Source organism: Capra hircus, chromosome 22 (genome assembly GCF_001704415.2).
Source record: "Capra hircus breed San Clemente chromosome 22, ASM170441v1, whole genome shotgun sequence".
Lineage (NCBI taxonomy): Eukaryota > Metazoa > Chordata > Mammalia > Artiodactyla > Bovidae > Capra > Capra hircus.
The window spans coordinates 29,993,619-30,020,702 of NC_030829.1; the positions used below are offsets into that span (position 1 = coordinate 29,993,619).

Here is a 27,084-nt window from a genome sequence, read left to right on the forward strand (position 1 = left end):
ACTAAGTGAAATATATGTGTGTGAGAGTGCTCAGTTGCTTCAGTCCTTTCTGACTTTCTGTGACCCTGTGGACTATAGTCTGTCAGGCTGCTCTCTCCTTGGAATTCTCCAGGCAAGAATACTGGAGTGGGTTGCCATGCTTTCCTCCAGGGGATCTTCCCGACTCAGGTATTGAACCTGTGTCTCGTGCATTGCAGGCGAATTTTTTTAGCCACTGAGCCACCTGGGATAAGCCAGTTTGAAAAGACTATATACCATGTGATAGCAGCTACATGACATTCTGAAAAAGGCAAAGCTGTGGAGATAATACAGATATCAGTGGTCGTCGGGAGAGGGAGAGATGAATAGGCAGAGCTCAGAGGACTTTAGGATAGCAAAAATACTTTGTATGATACCATGATAGTGGGTACATGTCATTGTACATTTGTTCAGATTCACACCAGGAGTGCTGTTGCACACTAGACTACGGTCTAGTGTAGACATCCCACTGATAGGCACTGGGAGACTGAAAAATTTATGTGACTTGCTTTATTTCGGTAGTCTGAAACTGATCCTGAAATGCCTTTTAGGTATGCCTGTACTTGGTCTTCCAGTGTATGCATCTGTATTTTCTTCCTCTGCAAATAAACCCCGTTTGAGAACAGCACCATCACAACGAGCCTGTGTGTCTGATGTTTGTAGCATCTATGAGACCAAGGATACTTAATAAGCCTCTGGAGCTGCAAGATTTTTCTCTGAATGCTTGTGTTAGGCCATGTGTGTATATACATTTGTGTGTGTGCATGTTTTCGAGGTGTATATTGTGAATGAAGTAGTGTTAGGCTGAGGATCTGAAACTGATTTTCAATCAGTGGCTCAGATTTTCTCAAGCCTGCAAGGTCACAGATGTACAAGTCTCATCATTTCTTCTTGAAACCCACTAGTGATATCTTTTCTTTTTCATGGACTCTGATGGTTGTACTGAGCACATTTTGGTTTGCAGTTTGGAGCATAAATTAGGGGTGTGGTGAATACATGCTTGCTCTGTGTATTAAATGTCTACTTTTGGGAATCTGTGACAACCAACCCAGGTTACCTGAAGTATAAATGGCCCGGGAAACATAATCTATAAAAAAGTACAAGTAAAATTGAAGTCTCAAGAGACCTATGAAAATTCACAGAACAAACAAAAAGTGAGAGTAGACCAGCTGCACGATTTGTGGTGCCCAGTGCAAACTCACAGTGCGGAGTTCCTTGTGAAACATTGAGAATTTCAGGATGGTAACAGCAAAGCTTTCAACAAAGTTTGGGCCCTTTGGAGCAAGGGGCCCTGTTTGATATTCATGCACTGTCTTGAAGGGGTTTGCTTTTTTTGCACCAAGGCTTCCTCTCCTGCAACATAGGAGGCAGGTGTGGCAGGCTGAGCCCCTCTTGTGGCACTCAATCAGCAGTCTTAGCTTTCTCTATATTAGTGAACCCAGATTGGGCTGGGAATCCCTGTTAAAGCACATTACCTTCCTGGGTTTTAAGATCCATTGAGTGCAAAATATTGGTGATCCTGTGGACGAGGTGTTCTGTGTGGGCATTTTGCAAGGTCCTGTGAGGGAAGCCAGTCCTGTTGCTGCTGGCCTTTTCTTATCCTGCTTTCTGTTTTTCTTCTCTAGCTGTTCTCCTAGAGGCTTGCCATTTTGACTGTATCTTTGGTCCCTGTCACTTTCATAGCTCTTCATTGTCACCTGTCCTTGGCTTCATCCTAGGAGAGCCTGCTGGACTTAAAATCTGAAAGCAGCCTCACAAAAGAGATTTTGCTCTTTTCCTCTTTTTATCCCAAAATGTTAATTATTAAACAAGCAGATTCGGTCTGGAAGTGCATTGGTTGACTGACTGTCTTCAGGAATTGCAGCAAACCAGGCCCCATGTCACAGAGAGATGTGGTTGGTTCACACCACACAAAATGCAAAATTCATTTTGTGGCCTGTTGTACTTCTGTGTCGGTTGGAACATCCTTACTGATGAAGATTAAATGAACTTCTTTAAGGTGGTTCAAGTTCAGCAGGGTTGGGGAAGAAAGCATTTTTCTTTTCTCTTTTACTAAGTTGTAGATTTCAACATAATTGGATGAATCTGGAATGTCTTACCTTGGATTGAGTGGTTTTTGTTCTCTACTGAAATATGCGTAGGTCCTCTGCCCCTTGGTAGTTTCAGCATACTGAGTGAGTAACTGAGTCTTTGGGAATCAGTATATCTTGGCGGTGATGGTGGTGCTGGGGTTTGGATTGATAGGAAGTGTAAATCAGCAAACACATGTAAAGCACTTAACAGAGCTTTTGGCTTCTCATAAACACTTGATTTTTGGTTAATGATTTATTATTAATAAGAGTGATTCCTTGTATCTGAATTTATTAGAACTTGGTCTTGGAAGTTCAGTCCTTCCTTTAAAAGCTAAGATAAATCAAAGCTGAGGAGATTTAAAACCTTACCTCCCATGCTTTCCTGCTTCTTCCAGTTTTCCGCGTGTATCTGTCCCCACCAGCCTCTGCCGTCCTTCCCTCTTTCTTTTGGCACAATAGCTTGGTGGTTCTAGGGGGCTGCGGGTGCTGAGAGGATGTTGTTGGAGCCAACACAGAGGCTGTCTCTGGGAACCCAGGGAGATGATGTGCACGTGTTTTACTGGGGAAGGTTTGATGTGTGTTAGGAGGACCTGGGGAGCCAGGCTGGGGGTGTCGCTGCAGCCTTCTTAGAAAGCCAAGGGCTGCCAGTGTTTGTCCACCGCCTTTGAGAGGATGCTCATTCGGAAGCAATTGCTGGCTCAGGGATTTTTTCCATAAAGAAGAACATCGGCTTGCCCACCTGCAGGTGTGGTATGGAATGAGGCAAGAGAGGGAAAATTAAGTTCCTGCGAGTGCTCCCCTGTTGGGCTCCTGCCCCCTTGATAGTCCAAGGCTGTGGACATCACAGCCTTCCTACGAGGCTTTTTCTCAGATTGCCTGTTGAATTGCCTTTGCCTTTTCCCACAACCTTAATTTTCACACTACAGGTGCTGGAAGTGATACTTTACTTGGGTCAAACATTAGACTACACGAGGGTTTTTATAGGCAGGTTTGGGATTTGAATGTGTTTACGTAGTCTGTCTCTATTATTTTTCCCTGTCAAGGTGTCTGGTGTTTAGTTCCTAGGGGAGCCTCAGAGGGTTCCCACAGGGGTTCCCTCATGGTGAGGGACAGGGAAGCCTGGCATGCTGCAGTCCATGGGGTCGCAAAGAGTCAGACATGACCTGAGGACTGAACGACAATCCATGTGCCCTGGTCCATGTCGTGTTTCCCCGCCTCTGCCAGTGAGGTTCGGAGAAGGCAATGGCACCCCACTCCAGTACGCTTGCCTGGAAAATCCCATGGACAGAGGAGCCTGGTGGGCTGCAGTCCATGGGGTCACTCAGAGTCAGACACGACTGAGTGACTTCACTTTCCCTTTTCACTTTCATGCATTGGAGAAGGAAATGGCAACCCACTCCAGTGTTTTTGCCTGGAGAATCCCAGGGACGGAGGAGCCTGGTGGGCTCCTGTCTCTGGGGCCGCACAGAGTCGGACACGACGGAAGCGACTTAGCAGCAGCAGCAGCCAGTGAGGTTAGAGAATGAGCTGGCTGTGCACTCAACAAGTTGGGAAGATGGGCTGCTCATTTGCCAACTAATTGCCCAGAGTGGTTGTGAACCATGTTAGCGGAGCTGTTTCACCTCTGTTCAGCCACCCCTGTATGCAGACTAGCTTGGTCAGAATTTTTCACGATCTCTGTCTGTCATGGTTGATGGGGGATGTGGGTGGGTGTTTGTGTCCTTCTGTATTTCTTAATGACTGTGTAGAATGGAGTAGAGAACTAACTGTTTTCACTGACCATCATGGAATTAACTCGTGGGTTCATCTGTTTGCTCATTCACTTATTCACTTGTTTGTTATCCTTCCTCTCTTCCTTTGTTGACCCAGCATGACTACTTGGCGGAAAAGTGTTGCTTCCTGGCCCCGTGTCCCCCAGCTTACCTGTGCACATTCTCAGGTAGATGTTCTGATACAACATCTTTTAGGTTTCTGAGAGTCATTATTCACAGAGGTCTCTATGGGATTTTTAAGCTTCTGGGATTCGTCTAGTTCCACCTTCTATTTACTAAATATATGGCTGCCCAGAAGCAAACGAGTCATCTGCAGACATAGTTACCATTCCTGCCACAAATAGGGCTTTCAGTCGCATTTTGACTTTCAGTACTCTTCTAGGTAGTATACCAAGTATATAAGCCGTGTCCTCTTCTTTCTAGCCTGAACACTTAATTAAAACCTGACAGATTGATTTTTCCATTAGACCAGAAGGCAGGTGTCATCTTGAACAATTCTTGATTTGAATTTCTTATTGAGTCTGTTTAGCTTCTCATGGCCACATAGCCTCCCTCCACCCCAAATATGTGTATTTGGTGAAGGCTCAAACAATGAATGTTATACTATGAATTGGTAAAAACAAAACAAAATATCTTAGTAGTAAGTTCCTGTTAAAAAGGTGCAGATAGGGAATTGTTTTAATGCCTGCTATATTCTTAGCATCTCCAGGGAATGCTTCCCTTTGAGTGATTTTCAATGACAGTCTGAAGTCTAGGAAGCTGTTATTTCTTTCCTTTTTTTTTAAAACCCCTAATGTCCATCAGGGACAGAATGACAAAGACATGGGTGTTCATAGCTCCTAGCCTCTTGTTGGATGATTTGATTTCTTTCCTTCCCTATTATCAATGTTTGTCCTCCCAAAATGACACAGAACTGTCCAGAAGCATTGTTAGTCTGTTCACTGAAATATAAATCCCCACTTAAAATACTAAAAAAAAAAAAAAACACACCTCTGCAGAAGTCATTTAACTCTAGTGATAAGAGTGTCATTAATTCTAATACTGACTAGGTGTGTGGTGCTGACTAAAGTTGTATCCAAATCCCGTATGGGTGTTGGTCTCACTGTGGCCTGGTGGTTAAGGGCAGGGACTCTGGAGTTTGGCAGACTTGGGTTTGAAGAGGTTTTTTTAACACTTGTTGGGTGACTTAGAGCTGAGCCTATTAACCTTTCTAATTCATAAACGTGTGAGTGTGTGTGTGTGTGTATGAGAGGATGTAATAACAGAAATTACCTCATCTGTTTGTTCTGTAGATTAATGAGATAATCCACATAGAATATGATGCATGGTGTCTGACAGGTATAGGAAGGTACTGTATACATGATAGCTCTTATGATTGTGATGATTCCATTTATTGGTTAAAAGTCACATTGGATAGCTAAGATGGATAAAAGATGTGGAACTTCGCAGAGATCACAAAAACCAGAAGGAGGCATACTTTGCCTGTGTGGAGTGAGTCTGAACCTCAGGTTACTTACCTTGTTGTCTTTTAGGGTTTGTGTTGATTGCATTGATTTGGTAGCTTCGCTTTTGAATAAGCTCCTAAAATATGGTTTTGTCTGATGTTTTTATTTGCTTCAGAAATTGGTGCAGGTGCAGAAAACAGGAAGCAAAACCTTAGGCAGCCTGAGGGAGCCTCATTCAAATCGTGCCAGGCAGGTATAATATACAAGTGTTATCACCTTACTGATAATCTGGGCTGCTGTCGGTATTCCACGTGCCATGTGGATTACAGAGAATGAAATCATACGGCATTCTGGCACCGACTTGCCTAGCTCCTTAGGAAGGGTGAGAGAGAGAGAGTAAGGCCTTATTCTCATTCTCAGAAAGGGTGAGAGAGAGGTAAGGCCTTATTTTCATTCTCAGAGACAGTATTCAGCCCCGCTCTGCTGGCCCAGAGGCACAGGTCTGCAGTTGCCATTCTGTCCTTCAGCACTTAACGTTTTATCTCTGAGGCTATGCCTCTTGAGAGCAAGGAGGGTATCTTTCATAAATGACACCATGTCCCTGAAGTTAAAAAGCCCACTCTGGGGTTGAGAGTATGTTACGTATTGCCCTCTATTCTGACATGGAGAAAAATTTGAAACTTGAAGACCCATGGCTAGAATACCAAGCTTTCCAAATGTTTAAGTATTCAGATAGTCCAGTGGTTGTTTCTAAAGAAAGTGTTGCCTTTAAGGCTTAATTTGATTCTTTGTCCTGGAGAGTTTAGACAGAGACCCTAGCTGCCGTGCCTGTGTACAAGGAAAGGTCTCTCTCTTTGTCTTTGGCCAAATGCTCATCTTCACAGGTAATGAGCCCTTGGATGTGCGTGAAATTGAATGTAATTTGCCCAGCGTGGCCCACTGTTCTGGAGGAGCCATGGGTCACCATGTACTCTGTTAAGATATCCATCCATTTCCTGTTTTTGGTAAGAGGGCATCTCAGATAATTTCTCTAGTCCCATGAAACAGCCAGAACATTTAGAACTCTCCCCCATCCTCCACTTGGCCACGACTTTGTTTCTTCTCGTTTAGCTTGATTCTTTATAGCCACTCCATGAAACCACACACACACACACCCATCCACACACACACTTTATAGCCACTCTATGAAACCATACACATACACAGACACCCACCCCCACACACACTTTATAGCCAGTCTATGAAACCATACACACACAACACACCCACCCACACACATACAACCCCCTCTAATGTGTCCCTCCTTCATCTTACACACACACACATGCACACACGCACACACACACCCCCCCCTCTCTAATTTGTCCTTACTTCATCTTACATGGATGGGGCTGGGGCAGGGAGACTATTTGGCTGGGAAGAAATACCAAATAAAAGGAGAATTAAAGATATCTCCTGTATATCATATCTGTGGAGCCCTAAGTCCAGCTTAGGGCTGGACTTGTTCAGCTTCCTGTTGAGGAAGACCCAACTCCACTAACAAGAAAACCAGATTATTTCATTACTGACATGCTGGGTCTCTAAAGCAGGCAGAACAAGATTGGTCTCAGTGTGGTCTCTTTGTGTTCCGTGATTTGGGGTAGGTTTCTTACCTTCAGTTTGCACTATTGTAAAATGGTTTGGTGGTGATAATATGAACTCCTTAGGGATGTTGTGATGATAATTCACATCACATCAATATCCAGCACATCCTAAACCTTCAATGAAGATAGATAATACTAGCCCCTACTATTCGAATGCTTGGAGGCACCAGCTTCATTGTGCCTAGTTGAGATTCTAACTCAACATCCGTCTGGTTCATATCCCTAGCCTTGGCACTTATGAGCCATGTGACCTTGGACAAGTTAGTAAGCATTTCTGTGGTTCAGTTTTCTTACCCGCAAATGGTATGATAGTACCTACCACATAAGGCTGGTGTTGAAAATTAGTAAGTTAATGCATACAATTCACTTGGAACAGACAGAGAGTCTAGAAGATGGGGAGTCCTCAATAAATCATAGTAGTGACTGTGGTTGTCTTGTTATGCCTGTAACGATTATTATTACTCCTCCTTCCAGGGGGAAACAACCACTGAGAGGACTCATCTAGAACTCTTATAAATTCTTCCATCTCTTGACAGCCTGGGGGCAGCCACCCAAAACAGACTTGGTTGAAGAGTCTTGGTTTTAAACCCAAACTCCTATCATCAGTCCTGAACATTTGGCCCTTTTTCCTTTTCACCTCAGATGGAGACACATGGAAATAGTTTGTAGCAGTTGGGTATCAGGCGTTGGCTTTGCCAGTGGAGGATGAAAAAAATGCTTACTTACTCCTTGCTATAATTTACTTGCATTTTCATTCATTCTTTCTCCACCCTCCAGGAGAAAGAAAAAGTGAAACTGATGTGGGAATACTCCTTGTGATTGCCTAAGTTAGCAGCGTAGTGAATGAAAATACTTTACGAGGCACATACTGGTGCTTGATAATGATGACTTAAATGGAATAGAATTTGATTTGCGTTGTGTGTGTCTGGGACCATGTGTCAGGGGCTAGGCAGCAATTTCCAGAGCATGCAGAATGCTTAGTATGTGCAGGTACATTTGTAATGCTTTTATATATACTCAGTCTATTCTGATAATCCCTTTACCAGGAGGGTACTTTAATCCCATGTAATAAATGAGAAACTTGATCTACAGAGAGATTGAGAGCTTGCTCAGTCACGTAGCTAGATCTTTCCTATTTCACCTAAAATTCTATAGCAAGTTATAATGGTAAGGACCTTTGGCTACCATCTGGTTAAGCTGACTTTTTTTGGTAACAGGTTTATTGAGATATAATTCAGAAATTCACCAGTTTACAGTGTACTGGCTTGTGGTTTTTAGTATAGTCACACAATTATGTAACCATTACCACAATCAATTTTTCACCTCCTGCAAAAGAAATCCCATACCCTTTAGCATTCACACACCTTCTCCCCATTTCCTCCTCACCTCTTCAGCATGGGCAAGAACTAATCTATTTTTTATCTGTATAGATTTAGCTATATTTCATATAGATGAAATTATACAATATGTGGTCTTTTTTATCTGACCTCTTTCACTCAGCAGATTTCTCAAGATTTATCTATGTTGTAGTGTATTCGGTAAGTTGGTCTTTTTCATGGCAGAGTAATATTCTACCATGTAGGTATACCATTCATCTGTTGATGAGCACTAGTTTCACTTTTGGCTTTTGTGATTTAAGGGTACTATGAGCACTCATATATAAGTTTTTGTGTTGACATATATTTGTAATTTGCTTGGGGGTATACTTAGGTGTAGAATTCCTGCATTCTGTGTTACCTTTATTTGCTTACCTTTTGGAGAACTGCCAAACTGTTTTTAAAAACAGCTGTGCCACTTTACATTCCCATTGCCAATGTATGGGGCTTTCAATTTCTTCACATTCTCTCCAACATTAAAAGAAAAAATCTTTGTGATCAACCATCTTGTTTTTGAATATAGGACTAAGGCTGGATGGATTTAGTGACTTGCTTCAGCTACCGTACCTGGTAGTACATTATGGGGCAGGTTCTTTTCTAGGCATGAAAGATAAAGGATGAAAAACCTGGTCCTTACTGCAGAAGCTCACTGTATATGGGGGAATCAGACTCATAGTCACAGGGCATGGTGATGATGACTATTTGGTGATAAAGTATCATGGAGGGGTATGGAGCACCCTATCTTAGACTTTAAGAAACAGAGGATTATTTAGTGGCTTACAGAAATGAAAAGTCTGGTGGTGGTAAGCTTCAGGTAAGAATGGATCCAGGTGCTGAAACAGTGTTGTCTCTCTTGCCCTTGCTCTCCCATTGGTTTCTTCATTCTTAGCCATCTCATTTCTCTTTTGGGAAAGATGTCTACTTAGTAGACCTACGCTTATAGTCTACCATGTATGCATCTCCAACAAAAAAGGGGTTTTTGTTTCCCTATAATTCTAGCAAGATCCTTACATAGGCTCCTAATCGGCCCAGTATGTTAATGTAACAGCTTTCCAGTCAATTAGACCCAGTGTTCTGACTAGCCATATTTGCTTCATTGCCTTACCTGGACCTTAAAGTGGGGAGCGGGTCAGTCACACGTAGACTGTGGGACCTGAAAGTGGGTAAGGTGTAATTTCCAAAGGGAAAACCAAGGTTCTGTTTGTAGGAGAATAAGAAATGATGTTTGCTTGGTAAAAAAAAAAAAAAAAAAAAGCAGTTGTCCATTCTACCAGTTAGGAAGTATTCATTCACACGACAAATCCTTAGTTCTGGCTCAAGTAGTAAGGGGAAGCATTAACTCATTTCACTGGAAATCCAGAGGTAGGCTAGCCTTTAGGCCTAGCTGAATCCAGTGATTTAATTCTCAGTGATTACCTCTTATTATCTTGGAGACAAAGTGGCTGTAGCAAGTCCTGACTGCCATAATACCCAGAGGAAGAGAGAGTCTGTCTGGTCCAGGAGCCATCTTTTGTGAGTGAGAAACTGCCTTCTCAGCCACCTCCCAGCAAAGTTCCTTACTGCTCCCTTTGCTGGAACTGCCCATTCCCGTAAGCAGACAGATGTCATTCCTTGATTGCTTTAACCTGGGCTTCTAAACCAGTCATGGTCATCATCCACACCCACCTCCGGGGGTAGAGATGGGGCCAGCTCTCCAGGAGGCTCATGGGTCTTGTGGAAGAAGGTGCATGTCTGCATCAGATGAAGACTCCCTTCAGGAGGAAGATGGGAATGGAGAGTGGAAATCTAGCTTGCAACGTCAAGCCTGCTTGCCTGAAAGAATATAGGTTCCTAAGGAGATCCTGTGGGTGTGGAAAGCCAGTGTTTCAAACTAAAGGAGTAGCATAGGCAAAGCCATTCTTTCCTAACTTCATACACAAATTTAAAGGCATCTTGGCTCTCTGTACCTTTACTTGTGTGAACACATAACTTGAAGAGCAGAAAGTGAGACGCAGAATTGGCACACAGCCTTGTCATCTCTTCTTTTTCTTCCGTGAGGGTGGGATAGGGAGCTGGATGTGAGTGGACAGCCTCACAGCTTTCTCCCTATTGTTTGTTTCCCAGCAGAATAAACTAATCGGCAGGAGGATTTTGTCTTTCTTTTATCCCTTGGCTTTTGGTTCACAGCTTTTTTTTTTTTTATAGCTTTAAGAACCATGAGTGTGGGGTTGATATTTTGTGCTGTACACAATAATTTGGGGACATAATGGACTTTTTACTTAATAATCAGATTTTTCAAAGGGAAAGTCATAAGTTTACCATTTGAGATCTGGAAGATAATATGGAGGTATGCCAGCTTTTTATTATTTTTTTAGACATACATTTTACTAATTCTATACACTCTCTTATACTCTCTCATCTATATAGTAAGCTAGTCATTTTCCAGTTACTTATTCAGAAAGATAACCCTTGTGATATACCCAATTTTGAGGATTGTGATTTTCTGAAACTTACTGGTATATCCCCCACCCATAAGAAAAGAGTTTAAATAGCCAAGATACACAAACCATGTAAGTACCCTTCAGTGGCTGAATGGATAAAAAAGATATGGCATGTATGTATGTGTGTGTGTGCGCACACACATATGAAATACTACTTAGCCGTAAAAAGATGAAATCTTGCATTTGGGACAACATGGGTGGACCCTGAGCATATTATGCCGTATGAAATAAGTCAGGTGGAGAAAGACAAATACTGTATGATTTCCCACATAAAAAAAATGTAAGAAACAAATAATAAAAAACAAAATAGTGAGTCAAATGAAACAAAAAACAAATACGTAAATACAGAGAATAGAGTACTGGTTATCAGAGGGGCTTCCCTCATATCTCAGTTGGTAAAGAATCCGCCTGCCATGCAGGAGACCCTGGTTCGGTTTCTGGGCCAGGAAGATCTGCTGGAGAAGGGAATAGGCTACCCACTCCAGTGTTCTTGGGGCTTCCCTGGTGGCTCAGCTGGTGAAGAATCTGCCTGCAATGTGGAGACCTGGGTTTGATCCCTGGGTTGGGAAGATCCCCCTGGAGAAGGGAAAGGCTACCCACTCCAGTATTCTGGCCTGGAGAATCCCATGGACTGTATATAGTCCATGGGGTCACAAACAATTAGATATCACTGAGTCTTTTTCACTTTCACTACCAGAGGATAGGAAGGGAGGGGCACGTGGGAAGATGAAATGAGTAAAGAGGGTCAACTGTGTGATGATGGATGGAAACTGAATTTTTGATGGTGAGCTTACATTAGGGTATACAAAGTAGAAATATAATTTTGTACATGTGAAACATATATAATGTTATAAGCCAGTGATACCTCAATAGAAAATCTCAAAAAATACATAGGATATAAACCAGTTATATAGAAATAGAATTGTATAAAATGGCATATAAAAATATCATTCTAGATCGACATCTAGTCATACATGTTTCTGAAAAACAAAAGTTCGTATTAACATTTTCAGTACTTTTAAACCTAATCTTTTTTCCATTTGTGTGAACAAATACATGCAGGTGAGATTGAACAGTTTCATTTCTTGCTTATTTTCTTTTAACATATCATGAGTGGTTTTTTTGGTATCATAAAATATTCTCCAGAAGTATGACTTCTAAAGATTGCTGTAATTCCATTCTATTTATAGTGCACCATAATTTATTTAACCTTTATCTTTTTGTTGGATGCTTACATTGTTTCCAGAGTTTGGTACTATAAATAATATTGCAGTTAACATTCTAGTACATAAATTTATTTGCATCTAATTATTTCCTTTGGATAAATTCTGTAAGTGGGTTTACTGGATTAAAGGATGGTGAACATTGACATCCTCTTGGCTATGTCACCAATTTTTTTGACATAAAAAGTTTTGACAGTTTCTACTTACCAGCACCAGGGACAAAGCTGAATAAACTAGCCCTCTACCCTTTTTATATTGACAGTTGGTTTTCTAGGTGAAAGAAGGTATAGAATTTTGGTAATATGCTGTTCTTTCAAAACTAATAAAATGGTACTTTCTGTATCCTTTCAGTTTTGACTGTCTGTGGCACTTTTGTGATTTACCTATTGGTATACACTGAGTTAACAATATGATGTTTGTATTAATTTTATTAATTTATAAGATACCTTTTTACATTATGGATTTTAATATCTTTATATATTTTTCTTTCCTTTTAAATATTCTATATAAAGTATTTTCAGGGTAATTAATCCCATTTTATTCTTCATTTCATTTATGTTGTCCAGCTTTCTCTAAAACTTAGTTTTTTTTTCACCTAATTGTTACTTTATGGTTTCCTTTTTGTTTATTGTTACTTTTTCCTTATTGTTACTTATGGTTTCTTCCATTTCTTTCTTCTCTCTTTCTTTTTCTCTTCATTTTTTTAAAAAAAATACTTAACTCTATTTGTCTTAGTTTAATTTCAGTATATGATGTGAGACAGGGTTTTGATTTATTAAAAAATGAACATACAATTCCAGAATTATTTATTGAATAATACTTACACATTATTGACTTAAAATGCTTTAGTTTATGCTGAATTTTCATCTAAAAATTTTGTTTCTATGCTTCCTATTCTGTTTGCAGATGAACAGTATTATATAGTAGTTAAGTGTTTAGAATCTAGTTACTAGGTTCCACCAGTAATAAGGTTCATGGCCTTGGACAAGTTACTATACAGCTCTAAGCATGATTTTCTTATCTGAAAATGGAGAGAATCATGGAAGTATCTAATGGAGATGCTCTAAGGGATAAATAGGATAATTGGATAAATGGGGTAACCATTTATGTCAGTTTGTTAGGGATACTCCTAATTTTATATCCATCGTTCAAGAATTCTGTCTCGCTTTTAACATTTGTCTCACATTTTTCATTTTTTAATAAAGCATAATTATAAGTAGACCTTTACTTCATAGGCTTTTTCTCCCTGTGCATGGTCTTACCTTGAAATGTGTGAGATGCCTGTGTAGTGACCTCTGAAAGACGAACAGCGATAATCCCTCTTCTTTTCTCCTAACCCTTTCTGGGTGCACCATCATATTAACATCTCTGTTTCAAGGAATGTGTGCTCTGGGATGAGTGGCTGGGGACCTATAACTCCATCTGGTTGGGGTCAGGGGAAACAGAGAAAATTTCAGGTTAGTTTACATGAACTATATGGGACACAGAGTCTGAGGAGTCACATTGCAGACTATATGGAAGTAGTCTGTTCCTGTTTGCAACAGTAATTTTTACGGGTTTTTCATTTATTAAATGGCATAAATCTACAGTTATTTATTTTAATGGTTGTCAAATTAAAATTTTTTTTGGTAATAAGCATTATTAGCAACAAAGAGAGTTACAAAAACTAGAACTTATTTAATGAAATCATTTCTGTTTTCAACAAAGTTGACCATGAGCATTTACTTCCATAAAATGCTATTGATATTTGTCATCCACTGAGTGTCACAGTAAAATCATTGAACTTAGAAGTATCAGGAGATCTAGTTTCTTGTTTGAAAAATACTGCACCTTTTTCAAAGGTAGTACTTGAGTAGACTGTGGCCTCAGACAGCTGCAGAATGTGCATTTATGCTTAACAGTGTGAAGCATGACTTTTCATTTAGATCAAATGACTCTCTTTCTACATTAATTTCACTCATGCTGGAGTCCACAATTTTTTTAGCATGTACAAAAAGTGAACTGATATTTGTCAATGTTGTAGTATGTGCACAAATACTTAAACAGTAAATAAGAGCGGTCTCATGTCCGTCATTGTATGCTTCAGATAGAAAATCAAGGTATTTTCACAGTGATTATATTTTTTCGTCCAGTTTATGGAATCAAAATCAGGTTCTTGAAATTTCATTCTGCTGAAGGTAAAAACCTCTAACATTATTATGGATGATATTATATATTCTGTTAAGGAGTTTAACATTGAAGGTAAAATGATTTTTTTTTTGGTGGGGATGATTTATCAATTTTTCTGAAGAACATATGGTTGTAAAACTGTTTTTACTAGATAAACCAGTGGAACAGATACATGCTTGAAGGTGATTGTGCTGAACCTGTATTTCATAGTCATGTTCAATTTGAAATACATGTCATTTGAATAGAAGCTATAAATAGCAACATTCAGAAATATTTATATATATATATATATACATACACATATACAGATAATCAAATTAAAACATTTTCTACTAGAGGCTAATACTGGATACAAATACTTTAGCTATCAGTAAGATTTAAGAATTTTTTAAATTTTGAGAAGCTATTTTGTAAATCAGTATAAGTGTTCTAAGATGGTATTAAACTTGAGTACTCTTAAGTTTTGGTTGTATTTTGTTTAAAATCACTTGGATATGTGGATAACTCAAAAGGTGGATGGTACACACACACAAAAAAAACTTTTTAGGAAATTTTAGCAAATTACAGTTGTTGGTGAAAAATATTACAAATGAAACATTATAATCCTTACCCTACAAATGCAAGGGAATAACTGAAAAAATTAAATAATGAGAGCTCAAAAAGTAAACAAGTTTTAATTTTAAAATTCTGTAACTTTCTAATAGTTCACCAGTCGAAATGGACTGGAAATGGTGCTTCTACTTTAAATTAGATAATGTGAATTCTATACAGAAAGTAAATGAAATTTGTAAGGCTTGTAATTTTACAGTATCTGTTGTTGCTCACACATTCCAGGAGTCAGAAACCAAATTTATTTATTTAATGAGTTTTGTTCTATAAAAATATTTGTCAAAGGAAAGTACTCAGAATGGAACTAATAAAATGTACTTGTAAGATATGTGGGCTAAAATATTTACGCATTGCAATATAAAATCCTAATATTGAGAATATCCTCCATTTAATGGAATTTACTGTAGCTAAGGACAGAGGAGCCTGGTGGACTGTAGTCCAAGGGGTCAAGAAAGAGTCGGACACAATGACCAAACAACAACAACAACACCAGGTACGTTAGTGCCTGTAGAGAGGCTGTTTTCTCAGTCAATATTCTGGACCAGAGATACTGACATTCGAAAGATCAGAAATTCATATTTATTGATCATAAAGTACAGCTTTGAAGAAAATTGCAGGCAATATTATGAAATAAGTAAAAAATGTTAGAACCAGCTTCCCAGGTGGCTCCTTGGTAAAGAATTCACCAGCTAGTGCAGGAGACACAAAAGAGATGGGTTCAATCCCTGGGTCAGGAAAGTCCCTTGGAATAGGAAATGGCAACCCACTCTAGTATTCTTGCCTGGGAGATTCTGTGGACAGAGGAGCCTGGCAGGCTACAGCCCATGTCATCACAAAGAGTTGAGCATGACTGAGCATACTCTCATTAGGACCAGCACTTTTCCTAATTTATTGGTGATGTGGTTAAAGAGAGTTAAAAACAAGAAACTCATGAAGGTATAGGAATATCTATTAAGAAAATTATTCTGCTTGTGTTGTTAATTATAAATGAATCGATTTGAATGAAAAATTAGTTGTTAATTCTAAATAAAAAACACTTGGCATATAGTGGCTAATATTATAACTCTTATCAATGTTATTATATTTTTATTGATTTTTTTCTACTTCTGTCTTGATCCCATGCTGTTTTGTTTTTTAATATGCACACCCTAAAGGTTGAGTTGTTGTCGTTTTTAGTTGCTGAGTCATGTGCAACTCTTTTGCAACCCCATGACTGTCGCCCGGCAGCCTCTCTGTCCATGGGTTAAGACGCGGGTTGAGAGTTATTTGATGGAAATGTTTAGTTCCCCCCCGTCCTCAAGTTTGGGAGGCAGCATCTCAAGTAACCCTGAGAGAACTGCTCCCCATGCTTTCTCAATTATATGGCTTTATGCTTAGTATTAAATGTTTCATAATCCTAATTACACTTTAAAGTTTTATTTTTGCTTTTTTGTTTTTATAAACTATCTTTTGAAATTTTTAGCAATAATTTTCTTATGTTTTTTGATTGAAATTCAGAATAACTAAGTTGTCTCAAAAGAATAAACATCTTTTTTGTCCATGTAGGAAAATAGTTCTTTAAATTTAATTATCTTTTTATCCAAGTATTCCTTTTTGTTTCTTATGAAAATCTTGCAGCTACATTTCCGTACCTGGAAAGGTAGAACATAGTTTTTCATATAATATTACTGATTATTGTTGGTATATAAATAGTTCTGTATTTATATTGGACTCTCATTACAGTTTATTGTTATATTTCAAAAAATATTTTATTGCTATATTCAATAAAATATTTATTGTTATATTTCAAAAAACAGAACATTGAACAGTTCATAGATAACGTTACTTTCTTTTTCGAAATTTGTTTTTCCTGATTTTTTTTTACACTAGTTTTGCTGTACAGAACAGTGATCAATAATAGTGGTGGTAATAGTTGATTTTTTTTATATGATTCTCTTTTGGGGTAGACTTAACTCTCTCCAGGGCAGGACTTTGTCTTATTTCTCTATCGTCATGGCTTCTTCACAGAGAGCCAGGTATTCAGTAAAGGATGAATACAGGTACTGTAGAATACTGCTTCTGAGTTAGAATAAATGCTGAGTATTTAAACCCTTCTGAGATGGAATGGTTTAGAAGTGATGCTTTTGAAAGGATTAAATAATATGGAAAATAATAATATCCCCCTTTAGGGGATGTGCATTAATAGTATATTCTATCCTTTGAATTCTTGCCATCTGAATTGTACTGGAAGCCATGTCATTGATGGTAGAGATCAAAAGATTTAAAGGTTTTATGTCAGGGGCAGTTTCATTGCATCATAGTTTATAATCAGCTACACATACATAGCCATGATTCCTTCTCTATTTTTGCGTATTCCCTTCCCCCCAAAAAACAAAACAAAACAAAAACCCCAAAACAGTTATAATTGATTTTTTAACGAAACAACTAACTAAAGATAGAATATTTGTTTCTTATTTAAGGAATATATATGTTGAATCTAAACCAGAACTTGAGGATCCTGGGAATATTATGCATATGAATTGTGGCTATAATCTTTTTGTTCAGGTCACTGCCATGGTTATTACTTTGGTTTCTGTTCAGCTTCTGAAGTGTTCTTTTGACCAGGAAAACATCACTCACCAAAGAGGAAAATAATTCTTTATGTCCTACCCTTGAATTTGAGTAATCCCAGTAGTATTTTTGGGGAAAGATAGTTATACGTTGTTGTATTCAGAATCAACAAATAAAAATATACTATAATTTATGTCATTTTGTTTTATAGCACACTTTTATAAATGACTTGATGTTTTATAGAATGTTGTTATGGATAGAGCCTGATAGTTTTATGCTGTAGCAGTTGTTTCCTTTGGAAAAATTTATGTTTACTCCTTTGAGAGTTTAAGCTAGAACACGTATGCCAAACTCAACACTGAAACTATCCATTTCAGGCATTCTCCTTCTCGGAATCTCATTCTGAAGTGCATAAATATTAGAGAAAACAGCTTTCCCCATGTTTGTTGGTAATATTTTTGAAGTGAGCATGAGCTTTGGTGTCTTCAGTTCTATAATTTGTCTCTTGAGAAGAATCCAAGGATCAAAAGTCTGAGAGGAGACACAGCAGCAATGGCAGCTCATCTTGTCTCTTGAGGAGCTGCAAGGAGAGTACATTCTGTATCAGGGGTATGCAGAGTCTGTAGTTGCATAGCAGGCCTGCTGCTTTTATCTCAGCTCTATGCCAAGGAGTGATAGCTATACAGTGGGTACAGAAAGCTAGAAAAATGCACTTCTTTACCTAGTCTTCAAATGTATAAGCTGACCTGGGGCTAATCTTTGTAATTCGAACCTAAAATCCAATATGGAACCTAATAAAAATGGACCCTATCTACCCATCTGTGGGATACTTGTAGATTTATAGAAGCAGAATCAATCTATTTTCCTCTCTTCCTAATAGTTTTCTTATTTTCATAAATTAGGTTGCCTGAACTCTTTTAGGCACATGCTTCTGTGGAGGCTTTTTTTTTTTTTTTACTTTTTATTCACCAAATATTAATATATTCTAAAAATACACGTTAAAAACACCAGATAGAACTTCTGTGCCTGCCATTATTGAGTTGTTTTGTCAGTATTAGTTCAGGTAATTTACTTACCTGTCTACCACGACTTAGTGAAGTGAGTGCTGCTGATATCCTCACTTCACAGATGTGGAAACTGAGACCCAGAGAGGTTATGCAACCTTAGGTCAAGGTCCAGCAGCTAGTAAGTGGAGTGGAAGGCTTCAAACCCAGATGGTCTTGTTCAGGGCTTTTTGCTCTTTACCAGCTTGTGTGATACATAATAATTTTACTTTGGGAGGCATAGGGGATTGGGGGTAAGTAATGAGGATTAGAGAGAGCTAAGGTTGTGCAATCCCCCTCCCCACTTTGTGGCACTAAGGATGTGAATATTTATGAGAATAAACTATGTTAAGAGTTGGCAGAGAGATGGGGAGGGAGGGACACTCTTGCTTTTGATTTATTTATGCTCCGTTATTTGAAACGGTTTTATAAAACGAACTTACATGAGGAAGTATATTACATTGGTAATGTAGTTTTTTAAATAAAAGTTGTCTTTGAAAAACATTTATACTTTTAGCAGTCACACATGTCCTGTGGGCATGCAGACATTTATTTTCAAAAATTCATTGAAGTATAGTTGATTTACAATGTTGTGTTAATTCCTGCTGTTCAGCAAAATGATTCAGTGATAGGTATATGTGTATATGTTCTTTTTCATATTCTTGTCCATTATGTTTTATCATAGGATATTGAATAGAGTTCCCTGTGCTATAAAGTAGGACCTTGTTTATCCATTCTGTATATAATAATTTGCATTTGCTAATCCCAAACTCCCAGTCCATCCTTGCTCCCTCCACACCCGAAAATCTTTTTATATACAATTAACTTCTAACTTTTGAAAGGTGTGTTCTAAATACAAGGAAGCACAAAATATTCAGAAGTTTACCAGAGAGCATGGGGATGCAGGGTGCAAATTTGGAACTGAAGTGTTGTTCTTTAATATAATTTACCATTTCTTTCATCTTAAAGAGCTGTTAGTAAGGTTCAGTTCATCTGCAGACTAAAAGAGTCAAACATGAGAAGCAATTTCATTCCCATTATTGTATCTCATCTGTGAAATAAAATATTCTGGATATAGATTATTAAAACATAGGTATTTTAGTATCTAAAAAATCCATATTCAGTTAGTACAGAAGTCAAAGATGAGATGAAAGGCTAGTGCTGAGGGGTTGCCATGGAAGAAACAATAGCTGGGAGAGAAGGATACTTAATTTGTCATTTTTTCCCTTATTAACTGTAAGTGGTGGAGGCTTAGTATGTTATTATGAGTTGCATTGTATCATATATAAAGTCAGTGCATAAAGCTAACTAAGTTAACATTAACCTTGGAAATCCAATACATAACCAACTTGTGGACCCTTAGCAGCTCAAAAGTCAAAAATTAACTTCTCTGGTTAATACATTTTTGAGGCAGTATAGTGCAGTGCATAACTTGCTTAGGTTTGAATTCCAGCCCTGATACTTACTAGCTGTGTGACCTTGGATAAGTTACTTAAACATTTTGCTTTAGTTTCTAAGTCTGTAAAATGGGACGGTTCATCTCATTGTGTTCTTGTACTGATGAATGAGTCACTGTAATACAAATTAAACACTAGTATTAATATTTTTACATAGCAAGTGCTGGTTAAATATGAGTGATTATTATTAGTACTTGCTTTATCTTTTTGTTTTGATTGTCTTTTGTCTCATTTCTTATGGACCAGTAGAGGCCAAAGTCTAGTTTGAGGGCAGCAGGGAATATAGAGGCAGGAATAAATGAAAAAGAGAACTGGAGGAGAGGGGCAGTACCTTTGTTGATTTACTATAGCCTGTTAACTTTTGTGATGCTCTTGGGGAGGAAAATAATTTTATGTCTTAAAAAGAAAACTTCCGGTGTGTAGGAAGTGTGTGTGTGTGTGTATGTGCATGTATTAAACTAGAGGTGAGATCTTGCTCTCATTGCTTACTTAACCTGCACTCACATGAGCCTTTAACTTAATAGGGCTAATTTTCTTTTTAAACGTGCACACTTGTGGTGATCAGTCGTCTAAAATAATCTGCGTGTCACTCACATTTTCCAGTGTGTGTTTACCCACGGGTGTGCCCTCCGCGCTGGAATTCAGATCTCTTCCAAACAAAGGCTGGAGCTGCGCTGAGAGGCCCCAGCAGAAAAGGAACCTAGGGGTTGCCTCATCTTCTGTCCCTGTTCGCTTTTCCAAACCACCCTTTGGCCTCTTACGAAATTGGCTATTTGTGCTAGCCCCTCACTGGGGACTGGATAAGTCGATTAGGTTGAAGAGGCCTTTTCTGATTTGAGGAGGAAACCTTAGATCTTTTCTTCCAGCTAACAAAGATGTCTGCAACAGGGTCTCAAATGTGTGTTGCCAAAGAGCTTGTAAATATGGGAGGTGATGATGACCAGCCAAGGATTGAAATGTCCAGCCGCTGACCGTTGTCTCTCTGGACCTTGCTGGAAGCGCTGGAAGACTTCATGTGCTACTGATAAGCAGCCAGCCAGGTGTTCGGTTGCAGAGGGTGTTGGGTAATTGTGTCAGAAATAATAATTCTCCACAATAACTTACTGTTTTAATATTTAATCCGTATTCATCTGCCTCATGCTGTAAGAGCAGCAGCTTGCCTTTTGACATGACAAAAGGAAGAAAATATATCTGTTGCCCCTTAGTGGTGTCTCTGAGTGGCCCTTGCTGGGTAACTGGACTTCCTCTGTGGCTTTCAGAGCCATTTAAAGAAAAGGATGTTGATCTGGGTGCACAGGAACACAGGCCCCGGGGCCTCACCCTCACCCCACCTCAGCCATACACCTGAATAAAGCCTGAAATGTTTGTCTACCTGCCAGGCTCTTCTTTCCTCAAATAAAGAGCATTTTCTTTGGGTTTCCACAAGCCTGCTCTCCAGCCCTGAGCCTTGTGTGCTTTGAGCTGGCCATTGATGGCTGCTCTGGTTCCATTCTGAAATCTTAACAGTGTCAGAATGCAGGGGGATGGGGTTAAAAACCTAGACTGCTGGAGAGAGCTGCATTGCGTAATCCAAATGGTTGTAGCAACTTGTGATTTTTAGTTTATGTGAAGCTGAGATATATTCAATTCCCCTTGAACCTTTTTGCCTTTGATAATGGTTTATTTCCTCACACTGAACCAGTTGGGTTGGAATTCAGCCATGAGTATTTATTTCTACATTTTGCGAATTGTTTTGTCTCCCAGCGAGAGATTTCCTTCCTTCCCCCTCCTCTCCTTCTCTTTCTCCCCGAGACAGAGCCATGCTCCCTCTCTCTTTCTCTCTCTCTGCATCTTTCCATGTCTTCCTTCTTTTCTTCTTCCCTTTCTTCCTTCTTTCCTTGAGTTCCTAATGAAGATGGGTCCTGAAGCTTTTGAATCAGCTGAAGCATAAGAGGGAAGCACCCTGCTGGCCCCTCTGGTACCTGAGTCCCCGTCAGTCTCTTGAAGAGCGGGCCGCAGACGCTGGGCTCTTCCTGGTGCTGTCCAGGAGCCTCTTGGCCGTAAGCAGAGGAGCCTGTCTGCCCTGTGAGAGCAGGGAGTGGCCTTGGCCTTCATTCCATGAGGCTTTGGGGGTGCACTTCACTGCCTTGAGGTTTCTCAGCAATAGCAGGTGGATGTCAGGTAACTTACACCTAGGCTGGAAGGATACCTTTCCTTTTTCTGGATGGACTCAATGTTGAGGACTTATATCATGAAAGTGGTGTGTGTGTGTATTTTCTGGAGACTCAACATTGAGGGTTTATATCATGAAGTGGGGTTGTGTGTGTGTGTGTGTGTTTTCTGGAGAGACTCAGTGTTGAGGGCTTATATCATGGAAGTGGGGTGTGTGTGAGATATGACAGAAGGCTCACTATCCAACCTCGAAAGTCTCTTTAAAGAGACGTGAAGGACTACGTGGAATTTGTAACTGGATCGCAAAATTAGTGCCGTTGAGGACCTAAAAACAGCTCTCCAGTTCTGTAGGTCACACCTTTCTAAGCTGAGTTAGTGAGCAAATCTTCATTCTTTACAAGATTAGCCAGGTGTATTCGGCTAACGTTAACTTTAGTCTTGGCGGCTGAGTCCTCTTGCTAATGAGGCCAAAGTGGGAATTCCTGTGTCTCATGGACCAGTTACCTTCACTCTCTTTCCTGGCCACTGACGGCTAACTCTCGCCAGCTGGCTTGTGAGCCTTGTGAGCGGCTGCACTTGGGTGTCTGAGGGGGGGAGGTTGTTATGCAAGGTCCCTTGTGGATTAGCACCAGTCCATAACTGCTCCTGGGGAAATGCTCACACACAGCAGGTCACTGCCCAGAGGTCAGTTTCATTGTCTCCACTTCTCAAAGACAATAGAGTTGATTAGGGTTAACTGGAAAGTGCTGATGGTGCCTGGGCTTTTGGACTTTGGCCAGGACATATGCACCTTTTTAAGCTTTTTAGGGAAAACTGCCGTGGTTCATTGGTAGAAGAGCTTAGGAGAAGTACGGTGGTGGAAATCAATAAAGAGAATGGTTACATTTAAATATGCTGCATTGACAGTGGACTTGTCAGTAGCTTAAAAATAAGTTTCCTGGGCATGCACTATTTTATAAAAATCTTACCTTGGACCAAACCACTGTTGTATTGTAATTTCCTTAGATTTTTAACTCTTGATTCCTACCTATTTCCAGAATGATGTGCTGGGTAAGTTAACTTTCTATTATATTTAATTTATTAAGAAATTGCATATTAAATAGAAATCTTCCTGTTACTGGAAACATTTTGTATTTTAAACAAACGCTGAGGAATATATAATGTTTTGGAAGATAAATATTTGTTTAAGGCAGTTCAGTCCTTCAACATGTGTATTTTTAAAAACAAACAAAAACCCCAGCAATATTTACCCTAAGTGTAATTTGCAAAGTAAAATGAGAGTAATTTTGAAATCCTGTAGAACTTGGATTCATTTATTTTCATAGGAAGGATTCACATTTTGTAATGATGAATATGCAATGAAGAGCTGTTAGGAAAACCATTATTTGGCCTAGATTTAGGGAATTCTAACCCTGTCCTTGTTACACATCAGTACTTTCTAAGAAAATGAGGTCCAGAGAGATGGGGACCTGCCCAAGGTCACACAGCTAGAAAGCGACAGAGCTCTGGTGGAAACCAGTTCTCCTGACTTTCCGGTCAGTGGTATCTCCATGACTGCTTGCTGATTTGGATTGGGGCAAGGAGATGTGTTTGTTCCTGTGTGCACCTGTGCGTGTGTGTGAATAAAATCACTATTTTGCTTCTTTTTAGCAAACTGATTATAAGCTCAGTGACTTGGAGATAATCATTTTCTTTCTCATCCTTTCAAGGAGCAAATTCAGCCTATGGCTTTGTAATCCTAACATCTTTGATATCTTTAGATATACAAGTGACTTAGTCTTTGCTTTGTAAGGTGTTTAGAGCAAGTAAGGTTACAACAGTAAGCTGAATCTGGGAGGGAAAAACTATTACCTTTCTTGTCTCTCGTCATTCCCTTGAAAATAACTATGACTCAAGTTTCACTTAAACATGTGGTGACTTACAAATGTTGTGGTTTATAAAATACGTAACAATTTAGTCCTGCTTCTTTTTCTCTCCCCTGCCTTGGTGATCGTATTCTGCCCGTTTTAATGTACAAACAGCCGACTGTGTTATTTTCACAAGGACCACCCCACTTATAAAATCAAGTGGTCTTTAATTTGTTTGGGGCTTTGAAAGATTGTTTAGCATTTTCCTTTCAAATGCAGGAGTAAGGAAAGCTTCGGGTTTGGATTTTGTAAACATGTATTTTTGCCATTAACATCAGGGCAAAGGCTTTCCTTTTTCTTTTTTTATTTGATTGGACAAACTGTTCACTTGTACTACTTCACTTCCTTATCTTTTCTTCCCTGCTTTATTCTCTTTTTTGACCCAATTTCCCCATTTGTTTCTGTTTCCTTCCTTTCATTTTCTGTGTCTTTGAGGAAAATCAAGGCTGAAATATGTGTAAGTGACCAGTGCTATAGAAATTTTTAAAAGCTACAGATGTATTTTTTATTTCTTTTAGTTTTTTGTGTCTTTTCCTTTTTGAAGTCTCTGAGGAAAATTAAGGCTTAACTATGTGTAAGTGACCAATGCCGTAGCCGTTAGTAAAGATACCAATAATTAAAAGATATGAAGTTTAAAATAAAGTTTAAGAAAATGCCATAGCATTAGTCTTTTTGGCATATTTCAGTCCTGATTTGTCTAACAGACTTTTAAAAAGTAATATGTATGTGTGTGTGTGTATATATGTATGTGTGAATATATATGCACACACATGCACACACAGTATGTAGTAAATAAGATTTCACATCTTTACAAATGCATTCAAAAGAGAACCATTTCAGACACATGGACTTTTCCTGAAGATGACATCTACCTTTATGTTGCTGTCTAAGGGGGTTCTGGCATTTTCTTTGTTAGTCATATTGGAAGTTGAGTAAACCAGAAAGAAGCGTGCCACCTGCCTGCTCCAGGCATAGAGTTAGGGGACCTGGGCAGGTAGCACTCAGGTTTCCTGTGAGCCTGCTCGCCCACTTTGTTTCCAGGCAGAGGCTAGGGGATGTCTGTCCAGACAAGACTTGCCCAGCCACATCTGCGCCATGTAGCTGTCAGTTGTCACACACGCCCTCGAGTCTGCGCCTCTTAGGGGCACTGTTGCACATCGCAGCCTGGTTCTGTGGCTCAGCGTGGCTGGTGGCTGACCAGGGCTTGGTGTTGACCATGGTTAGGGTGACGAGGACACTTGAAAGACATAGAGATACCATGCACCCGGAGTCACTGCTGTTCCCAACCAGAGCTAGGTGCCCATTTCGCCCTGATCTTCCTCAATCCCTTTTCAAGTGGAAATTTTGCAAGTCGACTTCTGCAAGCATGCGTAGTACGATTTGGCTGACGGCAGTTTCTGGCAAAAGAAATAACCAAATTATTATTCAGTCATGGGTTTTTAACAGCCGCAGAGCAAGTGGATGTTAACTAAATGATGCAATTTATTCCCTTCCCTCTTATTGCCAGCTTGCCTATTACAGAACGACTGCCAGTTTTCAATAAGTGGTACCCAGATGGTATTCGCATGCCGCCCACTTGGTTACAGAGCCGAAGCGGGGAATAACTCGGCAGACACTACAAGCTGTGGGTCAATTGAGGGGGAATGCCTGTTGCTTCACAGTTTTGCATATGTAAATCTGTTAATGTTATGTCAGTATTGTGCGGGCTAAACACAAGCATTGCCTTTCTCTGGGGGCCCAGCTGAACTTGGACCACATCCCAGTCCTACCGAGGCTCGGAGAGCGAAGCTGCAGTTTGAGGATGCTGCACAGCCTGCTTCCCTCCACTCCCGCCTCGCCGCTCTCGCGGTATCCACCGCCCGACTTGGACGCAGGAAGTGTCTGCCATAGGCTGACTCCATAATAGGACAGGCGGGCCGGTTTTATGAGGTTGGATGCGGAGGGTGGAGGAGTGTGAGCGCGTGTCTATTTTTAGGCCAGTCTTCAAGACAGTTCCTCGGGCCCAGCCTGCGCCTGCCTGCCTCGCTCACACTCTCCTCTGTGTGTCTGCCACACTTCTGCTCTCCATTTCATCAACTGCAGATGTGGCACACAGCCGTCTTAGAAGAGTCATGAACTGTGTCGTCTGCGCGGCTTAACAGCCAACATCTGTTGCAGCAGGCTGAAGGGAGAGGCAGGGAAATCATTTTCGGGAAGGCATTCAAGTGCCTCAACTTAGCCTCTTCTTTGGCCTGTGCAGACAATTATTTTACACTAATTGCATCAAGATAGCAGCTATAAAAACTGGGTTTGAAGCCCTCTCTTCCCCCATCCCCACCCCCTCATGAAAGTTGCAGCTACAAAGGGCAGTCCTTTTTTTCCCCCCTTTTTATTGTGGTTTGTGTCTTGTTCTCAAAAGCTTATTACATTGGGTGCAAACAACAACAAAAATGCTATAAAAAGGCAAGAATCGTAATATGCTTAAGAGCTAAAAAGACCTATGGTGTTGGTGTAACCTATGAAAATATTCCTGCAGGTATTGTAAAATTTATGTGCCATATGAAAAACATTAAGGGTGTTGTTTTTTCGTGGAGGAAAATGTTCATCGTTGAGCCATTTTGTAAATTATTTTAAAGCTACATTTCTGCTAAAACCTCATGATTTTGATATATAAACCAGTTTAATGTTTTCTGCACAGACCCTGGCTTTTCTTAAATTTTATATATTGGAAAGCCCGTGTTTGTATTGGACCTTCTGGTTTGTTTCATATTGAAAATCCGTCTTGCGTGGCCCTGTGCCATGTGGCTTAGGAATAGTTTGACACGAGTCAAGCCTTGAATGTTGACTTTTGAGTCCTAAAAACTAGGCAAGACTGTGTTAATAAATATATAGAGAGAAGTTTGGTAGTTTGTTTTTTTTTTAAGAGTTATTTGACGACAATAAGGATGCAAGGATGGGTTTTCTAATACGTTTGTCTGTTCTCAACTGTCATCCAGTTGTAATAGGGGCAACATTGTGTTTTGTACCCAGGTCTTATTTTTTTTTTAAATGCTCTCAGTAAATTTTGGTTAATTACACATTCCAGCATCTCTGATTCTCTTGAAAGATTTGTTTCCGTGACATTTTGCCGTATCTGCTGTGCAGCTAGAGAAGCATGCTTCTCTCCTCACATTTCAAGTCTCTAGACTTT

At 39.7% G+C, this 27,084-nt stretch overlaps 1 protein-coding gene across 7 annotated transcripts in view; it reads left to right on the top strand.

The window, feature by feature from the left end:
- Positions 1–27,084, top strand: part of FOXP1 (forkhead box P1) — a 624,629-nt gene that overhangs the window by 13,735 nt on the left and 583,810 nt on the right. The window contains exon 1 of one of the 7 annotated variants that reach the window (XM_018066799.1): positions 21,997–22,017. The exons of the other annotated variants lie outside the window; for them this stretch is intronic. The gene's annotated coding sequence lies outside the window, so the exon portion shown is untranslated. Of the gene's footprint in view, positions 1–21,996; positions 22,018–27,084 lie in introns of those variants that run through there. 7 annotated transcript variants of the gene reach the window in all.